Here is an 18,467-nt window from a genome sequence, read left to right on the forward strand (position 1 = left end):
CTTTGTAATGCAGGATCTTATTATGTCTTGAAGCACCACCACCATGTATGTGAAATGCAGTAATAGAAAATTCTCACATTAGCACTCATTTCCCCATATTTTTAATTTATTAAAGTTTTAGTTAGTGCTAATATATCCTCAATCTCATTTAAAGAGCTCATTTGTTGGCAGAAAGAATCCAGAAGTGGAGGAAGTTTGACAATACTGGAAGCAAGTATCACAGGGAGCCATCATTCCCAATACCATCGACCAGTTATTCAGTCACTATCTGCCAGGCCCCACCGGGTGTTAGACATTTTTCACAGGCACTGGCGTTGTGTAGCAGCAGGTCAAGCCACACTTGCAGCACCTGCGTCCATATTGGAGTGTTGGTTAGAGTCCCACCTGCTCTACTTCTGGTCCACCTTCCTGGTAATGCACCTGAAAAGGTAGCAGATGATGGCACAAGTGCTCGGGACCCTTCCACCCATGTGAGAGAGCCAAATGTTCCTGGCTCTGGTTTGGGGTTTACCCAGACCTGGCTATTGTGGCCATTTGGAGAGTGAAAAAGAAACTGGGAGATCTCTCTCTGTATCTCTCCCTCTCTCTTCCTCTGTCACTCTGCCTTTCAAAAAAAAAAAAAGAGAATCCCTTTCTACAAAATGTGTGGACACTGCAGATGAGGGATGAATGTGACAACCCTGCCTTCCTGAAACTGACTGGCGGTGGTAGAGATAGATGGAGTGGGCGTTTAGCCCAGTTGTTACGACACTCACGTCCCACATTGGAGTTTCTGGGGTTCCATTCCTGCATCCAGCTCCTGCTTCCAGTTTCCCGTTAATGCAAATTCTAGAAGGCAACAGTAAGGGCTCAAGTAATTGGAGTTCCTGCCACCCCTGTGGGAGATTGGGATGTTGTTCCCAGCTCCTGGCTTCCCCTAGACATTGAGAGACATTTGGGGCAGCAGATGGAATATCTCTCTCACTCTTGCTCTCAGATTAATAAATGTCAAAAGAGGTGGGACACTGTAGGAAGTGATTAAGTTATGAGAGCAGAGCCCTCATAAGTGGGGTTAGTGCCCTTTTGAAAAAAGACCCAAGAAAGCATGTTCACCCTCCTCCTGCCATATGGGGACACAGCAAAAAGCATTATCAGTGAAGCAAAGAACAAGCTCTCAATAGATACCGAAGCCCTGGTGCCTTGACCTTGAACACCCAGGACAACTTCCTGTTGTTTCTAGATTACCCAGTCCAAAGTATGTTGTTACATCAGCCCAAATGGACTAGCACTCATGCAAAATGCAACGAGCAGTGTTGGAAGGCTTTGCTGCTGTTGTTCCATCTGATATGCAAGTTTTAAAAAAAATGTTCTGGCAGCTGTGTGAATAATGAACCATGGAGAGGCAGAGGAGGAAGCTGAGGGCTTGTTTGAGAGATGAGAGATACTAGAAGTTAGGCGGTGCAATTTTGAGAAGCACTGCGGACTTATTTTGGAGGGCCAGCAACGAGATGGGCGGATAGATTGGACAAATGTTTAATAGAAAAACATAAGTCAAAGATGCTTCTGGGTTTCTGACCTGAGCACAGAGGATGTGACCATCTTTGCTGAGAGAGGGAACATCGGAGAGGACAGATGGGGAAGGGCTCTCAAGCTGTTTGGGGCAGGGTAAGTTTGAAATACCCTTGGAACATCCAAATGAAAACGACCGCCGAGCACCTTAGTTTTTGAATCAGGATAGAGTTCAGGAGCAAGATCAGAACAGAGAGATAGAGCTAAAGGAGCCCTCATTGATTGGTATGTAAAGCAATGAAAGTGGAAAAGCTCATCTTGAGAGGAACTGAAGGAGCAACACAGAAAAACTAAGGACAGGATTTGGAAGCACAGTATTTAGAAACTGTAGAGCCATGAGAACCCAGAAGGCAACCAAGGGGACTGAAGCATTGTGGAAGCTTTTTTTTTTTTTTTTTTTTTTTGACAGGCAAAATTAGACAGTGAGAGAGAGAGAGACAGAGAGAAAGGTCTTCCTTCCATTGGTTCATCCCCGAAATGGCTGCTACGGCCGCTGTGCTGTGCCGATCTGAAGCCAGGAGCCAGGTGCTTCCTCCTGGTCTCCCATGGGGTGCAGGGCCCAAGCACTTAGGCCATCCTCCACTGCACTCCAGGGCCACAGTAGAGAGCTGGCCTGGAAGAGAAGTAACCGGGACAGAACCAGCACCCCAACCGGAACTAGAACCCCGGGTGCCGGCGCCACAGGTGGAGGATTAGCCAACTGAGCCACGGTGCCAGCCCGTGGAAGCTTTTAAAGGTGGAGGTTTGAAGCAGGAGGACACAGTTAGTCTCGGCAGATAGACTCAGGCCTACGCATCCCCAGGTTCTGGCATCCACAGTTCTGTGTCCCCAGGTCCTACCAACTGCAGGTCGAAAATTCTGGGGAGAAGCAGTCATGTCTGTACTGAACATATGCAGACTTGCTCTCTTGTCTTGTCATTGTTTTCATAAACAATACAGTATGGCAACCATTAGCATAGTATTTGCATTGTACTGGGCTTTATAAATAATGTAGATGATTGAAAGTTTATGGGAGTGTATGCATAGGTTATGTGCAAATTCTACACTATTTTATAGAAGGGATTTGAACATCTACAGATTTCGGTATTTGTGGGGGGTCCTGGAATCAATCCCATTCCCCACAGAGAGCAAGGGACAACTGTACTCTAACAAGAGATCAAGTGCAATGAAGACAAAGAACAGCCAAACTTTTGGCAAGAGCCCCGGGGATCAAATACTTTGAAAAGAGCGGGTTCCCTGGAGAGAGATCAGGAAAAAATAGGAGGTGAGAAGTGAAAACATTTTGTTTAAACAACTTTTTTAAGAAGTTTTGATATGCAGGGAATTTTAAAAGAATGAAGCTAGGCTTGGAATTAAATCAGTACAGTTCATGGAGACCAGCAATCATGAGGACAGCGATAAAACGGGAGAGTCAGCCTGCTACTGCTAAGCTCAGCTTTGGCCTGTGATGGCTGGAAGGAAATTAGAGCCCCCAAAAATGTTGAAGGCCATATTTTTATTTAAAATCTCCCAATTGTCCCATGTTGGCTCAATTTATTTTTTTTTTAAATTGTTGTGATAATCAAACAAATCCATCTGTAGACCAGATGGTTCAACAGATGCGAACCCCTTGTCTGGTGATTAGAACTGGATGAAAATCAGGATGCCTGTGTTCTGCTGTCAGTTCTACCTGTGTTCTTGTTCTGAGTGAAAGCCACACCACGTATGTCATTTTTTATATTCTGTTCTAAAGTAGAAAAAATGTGAACTAGTTCACTTTTGTCAAAATGATACCAGGTAATTGGTTTGTATCATTTCTCCATGGAACTGAGGGGCCCTTGTGATGCACTCAATTAAATATTTGTTAACCAGTGGTAAACAAGTACAAAAAAAAATTGTTACAAGTAGTAACATTTAGAATAGCAGAAAATAGAATACCAAATAAGTATAAATGTAACCAAAGATGGGCCAAACTTCCACACAAAGAATGCCTTGAGGGGCCAATGTTGTGGGGTAGTGGGTAAAGCTACCACCTGCCATGCAGGCATCCCTTATGGGCACTGGTGCCTGTCCCAGCTCTTATAGTTCCGATCCAGCTCCCTGTTAATGGCTTGGGAAAGTAATGGAAGATGGATCAAGTATCTTGGCCTCTGCCACCCATGTGGGGAACCTGGAAGATGTTCCTGGCTCCTGACTCCGGCCTGGCCCAGCCCTGACAGTTGCAGCTACCTGGGGAGTAAACCAGCAGATGGAAGATCTCTTCCCCTTCCCCCCCCCCTTACCCCCTCTCCCCCTCCCCATCTCCCTCTGCCTCTCCCCCTTTCCCTCTCTTTTTCCCCTCTCTCCCTCTCCCTCTCCCCTTCCCTGTCTCCCTCCCCAGCTCTTTCCCTCCCCCTCTGTATCTCTGATTTGCAAAATAAAACAGAAAAAGGCTCACACTTTAGGGAGAAAGTAAAGATGTTGTTAGATAAGTGGAAATAATATTGCGTGCTCAGTTAATTGAAAGATTCAGTATATAAGAATCATCAATTCTTTCACTTGCTCCATTGATCACTAGCTGACCTGAGTAAGAAAATCCCAATCACAACCTCAGAAGGCCTTTCTAAAGGAAACTGACAAAGAGAATCTGAAATTTAAGTGGAAATATAACAGGCCAGGAATGCCAAGGTAATTGTAAAAGAACAAAGTTGGATGTAAGGATTTACTATAAAATTACAATGATTAAAACATTGTGGTATTGGCACTAGACTAGAGAAATCAAACATTGGAACAAAACATAGAATACAGCAACAGATCCGTGCAAACACAGTCACTTGAATTATGACAAAGGATAGCCTTTCCAAGAAATGGTGCTGGGACAATTAGATAGCCATTTGGGGAAAGAAATGAGTTTTGACTCCTTACACACAAAAATCAATTCCAGCTATATTCTAGATCCAATTAAAAGATAAAATAATAAAGCATCCATAAGAAAACATAACAGAATATCTTAATGACTTTGAAGTACTCAGAGATTTTAACAAAACACAAAAGGCTTTAAATTGCCATAAAATATGGATCAGTTGGATCACATTAAAGTAGGAACTTCTGTTTATCAAAAGCTACCTTTAAGAGAGGGTAAAGGGAAGCCACAAATCAGGATGATATTTTTTGTAACACTTGCATCAGCAAAGAACTTATATCCAAAGTGTTTGTAGAACTCCTTCAAGTCAAAGAGAAAAAGGACCAACAACCTAGTTCAAAGGGGAAATGGGGCACTTTAAAGAAGACATATTCAAATTACCAAAAACATGAAGAAGTGTTCAACATTATTAATCATCAGAAAAATGCAGCTGAAAGCCACACTGAGATATGACTGCAGATCCCCCAGAATGGACGCAATGTAAAACTGACAATTTCAAGTTGCTGGCAAGCACGAGAAACAACTAAAACTCTCACACACTGCTGACAGGAATGTGAATTGTAATAAGTACTTTGGAAAACTGGCAGTTCCCTTGATGTCAGACATATGCATTGGAAATTTGCTCATGGTCCAACGGTTCAGTTTCTAGGTATACTCCCAATAGAAATTGGTACATGTGTGCACCAAAAGACATATTCTAGAATATTCATAACAACATCACTGTTAAGAGCCAAATATCCTTTTACAGAATAATGAAGAAATTATGGAAAATGTATATGATTGAATGCTAAACATCAAGAGAGTGAATAATAAACTCCGTGCAAGGATATGGAAAAATATTTTGAACATAATGCTGAGCACAAGAAGCCAGATGCAAATGAATGCATTCTGCGTAATCCCATCTATACTAGTCTGTGCTGATGGAAATCGGGGGAGTGGTGACCTTTGTAGGGGTAATGACTGGGGCCCTGAGCATCTTCTGCAGTGCTAATAACTTACTAGTCCTTGCTCTTGCTGCTGGTGGGCACTGCCTGAAAATTCATCAGGCTACGATTTGTTTCTATTCAGGAAGTAGACTCCTTTTTAAAATACTTACTGAGCACCCCTGAGGCACCACACATGGTGCAGGTGTGCAGAGCATGACAATAAACAGAAGGAACACAGGACCTGCCCTTGTGAAAGTCTAAGGAGAGATTAAATAAGCCAGCCACTGTGTGTGTGTGTATGCGTGCGCGTAGAAATGAGGGACAGCCTTGAGGCTCAAAGGCAGATGTATAGAAAACCAAGTTGGTTGACTATTCCTTAATTTGGGTACCACGGGCACTGTGACTTTCACTTTCTCTGAGGCTGCCTTCACTGGTTCTTCCTCATCCATGCACAGAAGCCTCAGAGGGACCCTTTAGGCTGTCTCAGGTTTGTTCTTCCACCCATCTTTGAGCTCTATTTTTTCGCTTGCAGCTGTCTCTATTAACCCATTCTATTGTGACATTTCATCCACATCACTGTTTGCTCCACTAGACTGTGGACTTTTTTAAGATTAATTAATTAATTGGAAAGTCAGAGTTACAGAGAGAGAAGGAGAGAAAGAGCTCTTCCATCCTTTGGTTCACTTCCCAGATGGCCACCACTGCCAGGACTGGGCCAGGCTGAAGCCAGGAGCCAGGAGCTTCCTCCCAGTCTCCCATGTGGGTGGTAAGAGCCCAAGCACTTGGGGATCCTCTACTGCTCATCCCATGCCACCAGTGGGAGTCGGATGGGAAGTGGAGAGCCAGGACATGAACCGGTGCCCATCAGGGATGCTGGCATTGCAGGTGGCAGCTTTACCCACTACATCACAATGTGGGCCCCAGTAGTGAACTTCTCGAGAACAGATGAATAATATTATCATCCGTTGATTTTCATGCCAAGCTGAGTGCTGAGGTCCTTCACAAATATTAGTTAGACTTGTGGTTGCATGGGTGGGTGGATGCCAATATATAACTTCTGTATAGGATACTTATAAGGAAGTTTTGTTTTCTTTTATTTCTGATGTATCTTTTAGATACATTGGAACAACCATCACTCAGTCAGTCCCTGGTATATCCATTGATGGAAGACTGAAGATCTTGAAGCTAGTAGCAGACAGTGTTCCTTTCTTAAAATGTCAGCACCACTCAGCCTGTGGTACTTGATTGTCCCAGTCACCAAATGGAGATGCAACCTATGTAAAATTTTTTAACCACAGAACAAACTGCTAAATATATCTGAAGTAAGCATGTTCCTCAAAATGTTCCTTTCTGGAACCATTATTTCATTGCTTCAAGTGACTTCCACAGCAAAATAAATGAGGGACATTTAAAAAAAATAAAAAAGAGTGAATTAGTGACTTGACAATTAAGAAAGCAGCACATGTAACCTAGCAACGCAGTCCTTTCAGATTGCCAGAGGCATCCAATGGTCTTGCCTTGGATACCTTTTAAAGTGTCTTCCACAATCACTTCCCTTACTTGAATGGGCCCTCCCTCACCGGTCATTTGCTAGGAGAGGATCTCATCCCACTGCCCTCTGTGGGTTAGACCAGGGCTGGACAATGGACACAAGCTGAGATCATCAGAAGTTCCCTTCTGAGAAATTGAAATAAAGTTGAAGGGAAAGGAATTATTTTTCCACCTGACTATACTTATCATGCGTGGATTTGAATGCCATGGGGTACCAGGTTCTGCCATGAGGACAAGAGAACAGGAAAACCAGGTCCACAGAGAGTTAGAATGAGGCAGAATTGTGGAAAGTAGAGAAAGCCCTAGGTGGGCAGAGAATCAGGCTATGTGTTGAATTCACAGTGGCTGTACACTGCCAGATACCTGTGAGGCCCAGCTGTGCTTCGCACCATGGAGTTGCATTAACACCTGTCGTCTCCTTTTTGTATTACTTGAGTATATTCTCGTTACATGCAATAAAGAAGTCCTAAGTGCTACAAGTTCTCATTCTGCTAGGGAGAGAATGTAAATGATCTCTCAACCTCCCACAAGACAAATCCTGTTAAAACTAATTATGATTTCTGTGTGTAAATCTAACCCATGATCATGCCATAAGTAGCTGAAACGAAAAGTGAAAATCACGCTGTACTCTCAGTCCCTAAGTAACTATCCTTAATTATTTGCAATAAAAAGTCCTGGGCTGGTGCCATGGCTCACTTGGCTAATTCTCCACCTGCGGCACCAGCACCCCTGGTTCTAGTCCTGGTTAGGGCGCCAGATTCTGTCCCAGTTGCTCCTCTTCCAGTCCAGCTCTCTGCTCTGGCCCGGGAGGGAAGCAGAGGATGGCCCAAGTACTTGGGCCCTGCATCCGCATGGGAGACCGGGAGGAAGCACCCGGTTCCTGACTTTGGATTGGCACAGCACCAGCCGTAGCGGCCATTTGGGGGTTGAAGCAATGGAAGGAAGACCTTTCTCTCTCTCTCTCTCTCACTGTCTATATATAACTCTCTCTCTCTGTCTCTCTCTCTCTCACTGTCTAACTCTGCCTGTCAAAAAAATTAATTAATTAAATAAAAAGTCCTAAATTGTATTTCCTGGGACCTGTGATTTATACAGTCTAAATTAAATGAGATGTTGTTTAATCGACCCCTTCAATGAGTCTAATTTTGAAGAAAGGCTTTAAAAACTACTGTAACTGGGCCAGCACTAGTTTAGAATAGTGATCCAGATAAAATACAGAACATTTAATTGTGAAAGAATATGGTTTTGTGTGACACAGACCAAAAGATGTTTGGCACTTCCTCATCTGATAAAATCAAGGTCAATGAGCTTTTAATGAACCATAGTGAGTCACCTTGATGGAGATACAAATTCACCCACATCCTGCCTGGTAGAGAGACATGGCGAGTAAAGGCCAGGCCTCTGCGGTGGAGAATTCATGGCATCAGGAGATCCTTAAAGATGCACATTCCTTCTCTAAGCCCTCCCTCTCTCCCCAAAGTCCTCTGTGCAGCATGGGGACGTGGTAAGGAATTCTCTACGTCTAAATGTTTATTTGGCACTCCGTGCTTTACTCACCAACAACTGGCTCCTGCTGTAGGACTCTGGGGGTAGCTCTGGCAGCAGATGAAACCAAAGGCAGAACTCAGTGACTTTCTCATAGCAGTAGAACCATGAAGTGTTAAAATCTGGATTCGAATCCAAAGCCTCTGGCTCTAGAACAGCCTTTTTTAAGCAGTGCTATTTAGCTGAAACAACTGATTTTGACCCCATAAATAAACCATCTATTTGTAGCTCATACAAACTATTTGTTAAGCAGTAAGTGGCTTTCCAGTTGGATGTTTGGGAGCCTTATAAACATGGTTCCGGGGCACCAGCAGGGAGCGGCCAGGGTTTGACTCTTCAAGGTTCCTCTCTCAGGTCATTGGGCCAAAATGCACCACATGTAAGAAAAGAGTCGCGCTACTTAGCTGATGGGAAAGAGATGACTAAATACTTGTGACAATAATTCAAAGGGTCCTAAATTAGCAAAGTTTTCTGAGAAATTTTGACATGTTAGGAAATCTTTCGAACTATAGAATCATTTGTAATTGCTTTCCGTTCCTCCTCCACCCCCACACACACCCCACAGGCTATCAAAGGTCATTCTTAAATTTCCATGTGGTTTTTTTGTTGCCAAATCAGCAGCCGTAAATGTTGGTACACGGGACATCACTCTCTGGGTCTGGTGGCCTTGGGTCTCTCCGTTGGGAAACACAGTTCCCTCAAGTGACAAGGGCTTTGCCTGGCAATCATGGGTGTTAAAAATAGATGTGTGCACACAAGAGGAACAGCCGTGGGAAGTGGGTTTGGCATGTCCTGCGGTCACTTGTACATCTGCTACCCACCAACTGATTTCTAGAATGGGATTATGGATAGTTCACAGAAACCATTTTTACACCAAATAGCTAATTAATCCAAATAGCTAATTAATGGATACAAACAGATGACTCTTCAGAAGAACACACAATAAGTATGGTGGGGAATGCTGAGAACGAGTCAGACACCCAAGTCAAGTAAATCAGCAAAGAGAGTATCTTTAAACATTTAAGGTGTCCCCTCCTTTTCCTTTGTTCCTCTTCAATGATCTCATTTAAAAATACAAAATTAAGCATCATCACTCCACAGCTCCTTCTCCAGGCCTAGAACTCTCCACTGAGCTGGAAACTTATGTAGACAATTGCCCCTTGACATCCCCCAATGATTGTCTGCTCAGTGTCTCCAACACAACAGAAACATGTGGCTTTTCCCTCAAAATCCCCATTTCTTCCCTGTTCTTTCCCCAGTGAGTAAATGATACCACCATTTCCCCAGTTGCTCAAACACACTTCTAGGAATCACGGCTGCTTGCACTTTCTCTCTCTCATCTGATGCATTGGATCATCCCACGTCTGTCTACAGCTGCATCCATGACCACTCCTCTGCTCCCATCTCTCCTCCATCTCTCACCTGGAGGAAAACTTTCACCAAAAATAGGCCTGCTTTTATGCTCTATTCCTCACAAGCCATTCTCCTCTGGTGCACCATCCAAAGTTTTCCCCACACACTTAGAATAAATAAATGCCTTCTCGAGACCTGTGACCACAAGGACCCAGCCCTTGTCCAAGGCAGACCTCATTCCACTGCAGCAATGGCCTGCTCCACTGGTCACTTCTCCCCTTCCTGGAGTGCTCCTCACCAGCCCTTCATGGGGTGGAGTGTTGGGGTAGGCTGGTTCCCTTTCCCATTGAGGTCTCAGTTCAACTTCCATCTCCTCGGGCTGTGCCCAAGCAAACAAATCTGTTAGAGCGTCCACCGTCTGTCGCCGTCGCATGTAGCATAGGACCTGAGGTTAGTTTCAGCATGGTTCCTATTATTGCCATGAATCATCTTTTCTTCTTCCTTTTGGGGCTCCTTCTTTGGAAGGTAAACTTCCTGAGGACTAGGGGCCTTGTCTTTGTAGCTCCTCACTGAATTCTGGGTTTGTTGAATGATTCTCTAACTTGCTTAGTTTATACGTGCAAAGCCTGTGGTGTGACTGCCGACACAGCCAGAAGGAAGCTGCATTGCTCCAAATGAGAATCCACCGCGGTGTGTTTGATCTCTTCCTCATCCAGGAATGTCTTCTAGAGGAAATGAGTTCAGCCAGGACCACCAGACCAGCAACAAATTCTGTTTAGTAGGGGCAGTTTTGTCACAAACTTGATCCGACTGGGCATCTTCATGTTCCCAGATAGATGCAGAAATAAAAAACCTATAACTGATGCCCGTGTTTGTTTACCGGAGTGATGTTTGTTGAGCGCCACCTCTGTGCAGGGACCATGGTAGGAATGAGAATCCACTGGTGACCCAGAGAGAAGCACCACTGCTCTTGTGCTTTGCCCAAGGAGGAGACAGTGGTCAACAAGTACCTGCGGTAACATGTGTTTCATCACTCTGGGCCGAGAGCCAGAAGCACGCAGGAGGCTAGGACAGGGAGTCTTAGGCCGAGGGTTCACAGAAGGATTTCCCGACAAACTGACAGGAGAGACTGGCATGAAGGCAAACTCACAGCAAAGAACCATGGCCGTGAGGCCAACCCTTGTCCTCTCTGGTTTCCTAGCCCCTCCCGGCCCCTCCACTGTCTAGCCTAGAAAGGAGGTAATTCTCTCTGCCTTAGCAACAGAACGTTGGGTGACCCATTGCATCTTGTAGGGCTGGCCTGAAGCAGCAACGGGAAATGCAGAGGGCACAAAGGGGCCATTTCTCTGTGCTTTGTTCTTCTTGGTGCACCCGCCTGGTCACTGGAATTGGTATGAAGCTGAGACCCCCAGGCAGGGACAATGACAACACTATGAGTGCCAGCTCGCGTCCTGGGCACTCACTTTTCTGCTTCTCCACCTTCACCATGCTTATGGTCACTGCAGTCATTCGTGCCCATTTACCCATGAGAAACCTAATAATCAGAGAATTGAAGTGCCTTGCTTATAGTCACCAGAGAAAGTGACAAACCCAACGTTAAACCCAGATCTGTTGGCCCTCTCTCAACCACCATCCTCTTCCACTCTTCTGTGATAGAAGCCATTAACTGGAGGCTTCTCTAGGGCAACCTTGTTTTCTCAGGAGGTTGAATTAGCTATGTCCGTGGTCCTATCTTGTCTGGAGCAAGGCGGGCCGGTAGGGGAAGCCTCACTTTCAAGCTGGTGTTGCTTGATTTTTCCGGATGTGAACCATCTAGGCTTCTGCTTACTCATCACATTCTGTATTTTCAAGGCACTGTGAAGATAAGACCTTATTCGTTCTCAGAACATTTATTTGAGTTGGAAATTACAGATAAGGAAACTGAGGCATAGAAATGACAAATCAATAGGTCTAACATGCTGCATCGGAAGCAGGTGACAGATGGCCATTTCGTCTGTCACACTTTCAGCTGTTTGTGCAACATCTCCAAGCTTCTGCAGCCTAAGGAACCTGGGCCAGGGCTTCTGTGAGAGATTTCCTTGCCCCAAATGCACAACTCTCAGGGTGGCTGCAGCAGTCACCAGTGGGCTCTGTAACCCAAGACACACACGTGCCTTCCTTTGGCCATTTCTCTGTCAGTCTTCCCGTGGGGACCTCCTACAGCACGCATAGATGGCAACCCTTCCTTCGTCTGAAAATAGAGCAGTGGCTGCTCAAAGACAAATCAGGGCGCTGTTTGCCAAAACAAAGGCCTCCTTCCTGGTGTGTCCGGTCACGTAGAGCTAGGCCTGGGCTCAGGAAGAGGAGAGCCCCTTAGAACAGGAAGGCAAGAAAGGCACTCCAGGGAGACCAAGCGCCAGTGTGGGGTCGAGCGACCTCCTCGTGACCTTCAGGGCTCTGAGGAGGAAGAGCAGGCCTCCTGGCTCTGAGTGCGAATCTTCCTCTCCCCCGTGCTCCTCGACTCCACAGTCTGCACCACGCGGCTCTGCTGCTCATGTGAAAGGACAGCTTGCTTGCCCTTGTCTTTGTAACTTTCTCAGCTGCAGTTATTAGCGGGGAGGGTCTCCAATGGCTCTAAGGAATGAAAGAGGGAAATAGATCAGGACTGATGAGGGGCCATTGAAATGAGAGGAAAGTAAGGTAGGCGACCAATGTGACCCCAAGCCAAGAAGAAAGAAGGGAGGTTATGGAGGCAAAGAGCAGTGGGGTTCCTCTCGGCCGGAGCTGGCACAGGCAGCCTGAGGACGGGTGTGTGCCCTCTGCCAGGGGTCACTTACCCAGGACCATGAGTCTTTCTTATTGAGTCAATTACCAACATTTAAAAAGTAGAGGATTTTGCAGATACAGTGACTCCCCATGGCAGCAGTTTCGGGGAGCACGTGGTCCCCCAACACATCATGCAACTCTGTCTCCTGCACCCGTGTCACAGCCCACTCTCAGTTCCCAGTAGCTGCCAAGCCCCAGCGCCATCTGAATTTTCCAGCTGCTGGATTGGAGCAGGAGCAGCAGCAGCAGCGGTGCCAGGAGCTAATGTAGGCATTTCCCTGAGCATTCACATGCTCCCAAGGATGTTGTCAGAGCTGACTCTATCGATCTGGTCATGCTTTGTCAGCTGGGCTTGCAGAAGAGAACCTGAATCATTACCCGACTCGCTGGAGAACAGGAGACCCATTACAGGTTCTTCTTCTGTCAGAGCCGGGAGTTAACGAGTACGCTTTGAAGGAAGGTGAGTCAGAGAGTTCTGACGTGGAGAACCGCACACCCGGGAGCTCTGCCAGGCAGGGGAGGGCCCCGGCCAGCTCCCGAAGAAGGGAAGGTGAAGAAAGAGTGACGTTGATGGAGGCCTAGGTTCCTTCATCTTTAGCCCAGATTCCTGCCACCCCCCCCCCCACACACACACACAAACACACACAGAAATAAGGTTTCAAAGCAGAGGCATACGATAGCACCCAAGTGAGAACAAGATTTATTCAAAAGTGAGGGAGTGCCGGACGTCCACATGTGAGCACAGAAACACCCGTTTGGAGTAGGCCAGGGAGCTGCCTGTAAGGAGCAAGAGAAAGGCAGAGTGTGCCCCAGAGAAACTCAAATAGTACCCCCGAGCTTGGTCAGGGCGAAAAAGCCCTCTCCCCATTTCTCAGTCCCCTTTACGATGTAGCCGGTGATGCCTTAATTGAAGAAACAAGTGGGATGAGGTCTTAGCCTTTGTGAAGATTTCTACAATTTCTACAGCACCTTTATAACTTCCTGTGGCCATCATGGCATCTTGTCTTCCTTGGTTCCAAATGAGGTACAGGTGCATCCTGGGATGTGGGCATATCAAGCTGATGGGCAAAGGGATAAAGTTACAGCATGATTAGCAAAAATTCCAGTTCACCTACACCTGTCTGCATAGTTACTCCATATCAATGTGAAAATGATAGTTTTACACACACACACACACACACAAGACAGGTAAAAATGGTTGTAGCCAGACAAGTAAGGAGTTAGCCATTCTATTGACTTGTACATTTAAGCAAATTGAGACAGTCCATAGGTAAACTAGGGGTCCCAGAGTTAATTGTTTTCATTGAATGAATCTTTGCTTCATCCATGTATTCATTCAGCAGACGTGTGTGGATCATGGGCTGTGTGCTGGGCACTGTTCTGAGCTTTGCAAAGGCTGAGCGTGAGACACACATGGATGTTTAGCTCTAACTTTATTGTATTTATTTGTTTTAAATTGTGGTATAAATTCTGGTCCGAGTTTTCCCTAAATGTCTGTAGGGTATGACAATAATAATAGCAATGGAATAATAAGGCCAGGAGTTGAGTCAGACAGAGTAGTCCTCACCCAGAGAACAGACAGACTTACAGCATGGAAGAAAAAGGTACTCAGTGACTAGAAAGCTTTTTACCATTACTCCATTATGTCTCCTTGGGTTTTTTTAAAAGATTTTATTTATTTGACAGGTGAAGTTACAGACAGTGAGAGACAGAGAGAAAGGTCTTCCTTCCGTTGGTTCACTCCCCAAATGGCCGCAATGGCCGGAGTATGCCGATCCGAAGCCAGGAGCCAGGTGCTTCTCCCGGTCTCCCATGTGGGTACAGGGCCCAAGCACCTGGGCCATCCTCCACTGCCTTCCCGGGCCACAGCAGAGAGCTGGACTGGAAGAGGAGCAACCGGGACTAGGACCCGGTGCCCATATGGGATGCTGGCACCACAGGCAGAGGATTAACCAAGTGAGCCACAGCGCCAGCCCTGCTTTGGGTTTTTTAAAAATAAATTATATGTATGAATATATGTTTGTATATGTATGTATATATGTATTTTTTGCATTCTAAAATTTTCAAAGAAATAGTTTGGCAGAAGTGACATTTTGTATTTCTTTCAGTTTATTATTGTTAAAGAAGCCTTGATGTGTCTGCCATTCTGCCTTGAATTACTTTATGCACTTTCTGGTGTGCCACCCACCATAGAGACTCAGGGAGTCAGCACCCAGGTCCTAAATTGTTGTTGCAGCACCCATGGTGACAGACTCAGATGTTAGCATCAGTAGGGCTTTGGTTATATTTGTTGATCCAATTCAGTGGATGAGGGATTGTGGGTTCAGGAGCTTCCCAAAGCTACTAAGTTACAGAAGATGGGGTGATGTTTTCAAAACATAAGTTTCTATGGACTCCCCTGGAGTTGCCCTTAGAGGCTGTCCTCACATGTGACTGTGAAGCACAGAATCCTGAAGGCGTCCTGCACAGCCTTAGCTCAGGCTGTCTGCAGGTGCATCCCCTCTGCCCCTCCCTGCTGCCTCTCCACACTCCAGCTAGAGGTCGAGGTCCTCCTTGCCCAGGTTCTCACAGCAGTTCCCGCTGCCAGTAGGGGCTCTTCCCCTGCCCTCCCCCAGGGACCCTTCCTTGATCCTCCCATTAACTCGCCCATCATATTTTCAAGTTTTCCTTATTAGCAATTCTCATTTAGAATCCCAAACATGGCCGTGTGCTTCCTGTTGCAGTGTCTGTCTCCCCATAGAAGTTTTGGTCCTACAAGACACGTGAGCGTTTTGATGTGCTTGGGTCCCCATGGCCCACTGAGTGAATGCCCATGGCATTCGTTACAGAAAAGAAGGGAAATGAAGCCAGGACAACATCATCTCCCCTGTGATGACACAGACAGGGTACTTCACACACTCCATGGAAAAGAGAATTAAAAGATAAGTTTATTTTGGTGCAAAAGACTTTTGAATTCCAGCACAGTTTTTATTCAAAATGCACACTTTCCAGGAACTTCCTGAAGACCCCCTCACACATTCCTGATCTGAGAGTACCAGGGAATAAAGGGAAGTTGCCCAGGAAATACAGGATGGCAAAACTTCGGCAGGGCTCCGTAAGGACACCTGCCAATGAGGCCCCTAAATGTGTCTGAACTTGGAGAAAAACAGGTGTACCAGCAGAGCAAGGCCAGTAATGGTTAAAGCACAGAGAAGCAGTTCCAGTTTCCTTAGGCTTTTTTCTCGATAAATACTGAAAAAATGTTTATGGAGAGATTGAATGACCAAGTGATTAAACAAGGTGCAAGAGGCCAGGAAATATGAAGAATCAAGCCATGAAAAGACACAAAAGAAATTGAGTATATATTACTAAAGTAAAAGAACCCAATCTGCAAAGTATCGCACCTTGTAATGACATTTCTCTCAATGAAGGGCTGCCTGTGTGACAGTGGTCCCATAAGATTCTGCCACCGAATGGTGTTCTGGCCATTTTACTTTGCACAGATACACACTCTGTGATGCTCACACATCACCGAACTCATCTCACTGTGTTTCTCAGAACTTATCCCCCGTTGTTTGCCATACATGGTTGTATCCGCCATACTGAAGATGACAACAGTATGGAGACAGTAAAAAAAAAAAAAAAAAGAAGAAGAAGAAGAAGAAGAAGAAAGAGAGAGAGAGAGAGAGAGACTGAGAAAACTGAGAAGAGAGAGGGAGAGAGATCTGTAGTTTCCAGGAGTTGAGGGGAAGGAGAGATGAACAGGTGGAGCACAAAGAATTTTTATTGTGGAGAAACTACTCTGTATGAAACTATGATGGCACACAGAGGTCACTGTAAAATTGACAAAGCCCATAGGATGCACAACACCAAGAAACTATTGTGTTTGAAACTAAAGTGCTTGACACACCTCATTATCTCTGACAGAGCCCACAGAACACGCCAGACCAGAGCAAGTCCTCCTGAGAATTAGGACTCTATTTATGCTATGTTCTTGTAGGTTCCTCAATTGTAACAAATGTACCACTCCTGTCTGTAACTAGAGAGGCTGTTGAGGGTAGAGTATGGAATATCTCTGTACCTTTGAACAGCTTTGCTGTCAATCTGATACTGCTCTAAAAAATTAATATAAAACATCAAAAAGGAAAACATACTCAATGATCATAAACTAGCTAACTAAAATTAGTAGAAAACTAGGAGTGATACTATAAAATAACAACACACTGGAAATACAATAGTCATTGTAGCAGAGTCCTCTTTGAAGACCCCCTCTCAACACTGTTGCACTGGGGGTTAAGTCTCCAGCACACAAACTTTGGGTACATATTCAAACCAAACCAGATAGATTCTGTTATTATGCCTATCTTATAGACAAGTAAGCAAAGGCACATGGTATTCATAACAAGCCCTCTGACTCACAGATAGTAAGTTTCAGACTCAGAATTCCAACCCAGACCCAAGCCTCTCATGTCTTAGGCACTGCATTGTAACATTGTATTTATGAAAATGAAAGTATGTGTTGTTTCCAAGAGCAAATCTGTTCTCACCCATGATCCATGGAAGCTTTATTCCACATTTTGATTTTTACAATTAAAGAGGGCTGTTAATCTTTGAGGTTAAAGGGGAACCTTGTAAGGGGTGAATGGCATGTATGGATGAATTCCCCCAAATGTTTTAAATTTTACAGAAGCTTTTTTGTTTATTCAGCAAATGTGTATTCTGTATCAAAGAAGAATAAAGCACTGGTAGGGCCTGGGGATTCAGCAGTAATCATATAATCATAGTCCCTGCCATCAAGAAGCTTACAAATGGAGAGAGAAGTTGAGAAGCAAAGAATCTTTCATTGATCACTCTTGGGAGAGGAGTTGAGGACTAAGCCCTCAGGTGCAGTGAACAGAGGCCAGCATGGGCCAGTGAGGTAAAGACAGAGTAAAGACAACTTCTGGAGATGTGGTCTCAAGCCTCAGCATCATTTGCTCCATCAAATCCCACCAGCCCACAGCAGCTGTGTGACCTTGGGGAGGCTACAGCACCTATCAATGCCTCTGTTTCCATATCTCTAAACTGTGGACAATAGTAGTGCCCATCACCTAAATGTATGTAAGGATGAAGTGAGATGAGCAGTGTATGACACTTAGAGCTTTTCTAAAATGTTGTCAAACGTTGGCCACTGTGGTTGTCAGAAGCAGTGTGAGCGTATTGTCTCAACACTGGAGATCAAAATTAATACAATTAGAAAGATACTTAAAGCAGGTGTCAGTATGGGAGAATATTTCAAGCTTATATACATGAGGAATTTTCACACCAGATTACTCAGGCATTTGCAGAAACACCTGCAGGATCTGCCCCAGTGGCTGTCCTGAAAATGTCCCCAACACCGGTGCTCCTGCAGAGGAGCCACAGTAGCCAGGGGCAGAGAGAAGAGCTGTTGCCATGTTGGATTTTCCCTGGAACTTCCCTGGGTGGCTGGCATCCCAGACATCACACCCTGGTGTCCAAGAGTTTGATGAAGTTGCATAGGATGTATAAGGAAGTACCTTTACTAGTCTGTGTTTTGCTGATTTTATTTTCATTTTTCAACCTAAGATAAGCTTCTTTTGGTGCAAAGAAATTTTGAAATCCATACATGATTTTTTTAGTTAATTTTCCACAAAGTTTTGGAAGACCCCTCATGAGGGCACCTGTCACTGTAATTCCATTTCCTTATCAGTAAATTTAGTGGTTTTTTTTTTTTTTTACATTCGTAATTTGCCTTCTTTTAAAACACAAGCACACCATATCCAAACCATACCATTTCAGTTTCCTGGCAGCCAGAGAGCACTTTGCCTTGAATTTTCTCTTTCCTTTGCTGAGTACCTGGGTTTCCAGTGTCAGAAAAT

Source organism: Lepus europaeus, chromosome 4, assembly GCF_033115175.1.
Source record: "Lepus europaeus isolate LE1 chromosome 4, mLepTim1.pri, whole genome shotgun sequence".
Lineage (NCBI taxonomy): Eukaryota > Metazoa > Chordata > Mammalia > Lagomorpha > Leporidae > Lepus > Lepus europaeus.